Genomic DNA, 2,500 nt, shown 5'->3' with positions numbered 1-2,500 from the left:
AGTGCCAAGACCCTAACGTTTTGCAATTTTGGCTGCAAAGTGCAAATTTTACCTGAATGCTTTTTTATGCAAACAACAGTTTCTGCCTTTGAATGTCAGAGATAGTACAGAAAAAGCAGCATTCCCATACCGGGAGTCGAACCCGGGCCGCCTGGGTGAAAACCAGGAATCCTAACCGCTAGACCATATGGGAAGAGTTGTTCTCTCAAGACGTTCTCAATGTGAAAGAAGAAGAACTTAATTGCTTTGAGTAAGTAAGTTTGGCACATCCTTGCTAGAAGCTTGCCTCGTTAGCGCAGTAGGTAGCGCGTCAGTCTCATAATCTGAAGGTCGTGAGTTTGATCCTCACACGGGGCACTATGCTTTAGATATTTTGTCTCCATCTTGACTAGATAGCCAGAACTGTATCCACTCAGTACCAAAAAACGTCAGATATAAAGGAAGGGGGTTTTGGATCCTTTGAAACCAAATAGTTAAAAGTCAAAAGTAAAAATGAGTTGTGATATGAATTCAAATGGAGTATTGAGCAAAAGAATGGAATGAATTTCCAAAATCTATTGTGGTCAGCATTTTTTGCTGCAAAGAGCAAATCCAAGCTGGACTGACTGTATGCATGGCTTGTGTCGACCTTTCGACCTTTCAATGCGTGAATTATTACAGAAAAAGTGGCAATCCCATAGCAGGAATCGAACCAGTAAACTAAGAATACTGGTTGCTTGGTCAAATTGGATAACCCAAAGGGTCACAAAAAAAATGAGAGGCGTTAAAAGAAAAAAAAAAAAGAGTGTTGCTTTGATTAAAATTTTTTTTCCTTTCAACAGTTTAAACTTGACTCATTTGAACAGTAGTTAGGAGCTAGTGGCTTATTCTGATGGTTATGAGGTTTTCCCTCAGATAGGGTACAGTTCACTCCTTTTCTTTGACTAGGGAGCTTGAGAACTTTGCCATTCAGTTGTTAAATTCTACAGATTAGAATGGAAATTGGAGGCCAAAGGACAGGCCATACGAGTTGTTGAGTTCCTCGACATTTTGAAGTAAAAAAGGATAGTTGAGAATAGTTTGAGCTATGAAACCTATAAATGTGTTGTGCTAGAGTTAGAAATGAAGTGCCAAGACCCTAACGTTTTGCAATTTTGGCTGCAAAGTGCAAATTTTACCTGAATGCTTTTTTATGCAAACAACAGTGTCTGCCTTTGAATGTCAGAGATAGTACAGAAAAAGCAGCATTCCCATACCGGGAGTCGAACCCGGGCCGCCTGGGTGAAAACCAGGAATCCTAACCGCTAGACCATATGGGAAGAGTTGTTCTCTCAAGACGTTCTCAATGTGAAAAAAGAAGAACTTAATTGCTTTGAGTAAGTTTGGCACATCCTTGCTAGAAGCTTGCCTCGTTAGCGCAGTAGGTAGCGCGTCAGTCTCATAATCTGAAGGTCGTGAGTTCGAGCCTCACACGGGGCACTATGCTTTAGATATTTTGTCTCCATCTTGACTAGACAGCCAGAACTGTATCCACTCAGTACCAAAAAACGTCAGATATAAAGGAAGGGGGTTTTGGATTTTTTGAAACCAAATAGTTAAAAGTCAAAAGTAAAAATGATTTGTGATATGAATTCAAATGGAGTATTGAGCAAAAGAATGGAATGAATGTCCAAAATCTATTGTGGTCAGCATTTTTTGCTGCAAAGAGCAAATCCAAGCTGGACTGACTGTATGCATGGCTTGTGTCGACCTTTCGACCTTTCAATGCGTGAATTATTACAGAAAAAGTGGCAATTCCATAGCAGGAATCGAACCAGTAAACTAAGAATACTGGTTGCTTGGTCAAATGGGATAACCCAAAGGGTCACAGAAAAAATGAGAGGCGTTAAAAGAAAAAAAAAAAAAAGAGTGTTGCTTTGATTAAAATTTTTTTTCCTTTCAACAGTTTAAACTTGACTCATTTGAACAGTAGTTAGGAGCTAGTGGCTTTTTCTGATGGTTATGAGGTTTTCCCTCAGATAGGGTACAGTTCACTCCTTTTCTTTGACTAGGGAGCTTGAGAACTTTGCCATTCAGTTGTTAAATTCTACAGATTAGAATGGAAATTGGAGGCCAAAGGACAGGCCATACGAGTTGTTGAGTTCCTCGACATTTTGAAGTAAAAAAGGATAGTTGAGAATAGTTTGAGCTATGAAACCTATAAATGTGTTGTGCTAGAGTTAGAAATGAAGTGCCAAGACCCTAACGTTTTGCAATTTTGGCTGCAAAGTGCAAATTTTACCTGAATGCTTTTTTATGCAAACAACAGTATCTGCCTTTGAATGTCAGAGATAGTACAGAAAAAGCAGCATTCCCATACCGGGAGTCGAACCCGGGCCGCCTGGGTGAAAACCAGGAATCCTAACCGCTAGACCATATGGGAAGAGTTGTTCTCTCAAGACGTTCTCAATGTGAAAAAAGAAGAACTTAATTGCTTTGAGTAAGTAAGTTTGGCACATTCTTGCTAGAAGCTTGCCTCGTT

General features: G+C 39.8%; 3 non-coding genes across 3 annotated transcripts; all 3 read right to left on the bottom strand.

Annotated features, from left to right (window-relative positions):
• Positions 1-121: 121 nt before the first annotated feature.
• Positions 122-193, bottom strand: TRNAE-UUC (transfer RNA glutamic acid (anticodon UUC)). The gene has a single exon. It is a non-coding gene; the product is annotated as a tRNA-Glu (tRNA).
• A 1,033-nt stretch (positions 194-1,226) lies between these two features.
• On the bottom strand, positions 1,227-1,298 carry TRNAE-UUC (transfer RNA glutamic acid (anticodon UUC)). Its single transcript has one exon. It is a non-coding gene; the product is annotated as a tRNA-Glu (tRNA).
• Positions 1,299-2,329: 1,031 nt separating this feature from the next.
• TRNAE-UUC (transfer RNA glutamic acid (anticodon UUC)) lies at positions 2,330-2,401 on the bottom strand. The gene has a single exon. It is a non-coding gene; the product is annotated as a tRNA-Glu (tRNA).
• Between the last annotated feature and the right edge of the window lie 99 nt (positions 2,402-2,500).

This window comes from Anomaloglossus baeobatrachus, chromosome 4, assembly GCF_048569485.1.
Source record: "Anomaloglossus baeobatrachus isolate aAnoBae1 chromosome 4, aAnoBae1.hap1, whole genome shotgun sequence".
Taxonomy (NCBI): domain Eukaryota; kingdom Metazoa; phylum Chordata; class Amphibia; order Anura; family Aromobatidae; genus Anomaloglossus; species Anomaloglossus baeobatrachus.
This window is presented reverse-complemented; position numbering and strand designations above follow the sequence as displayed.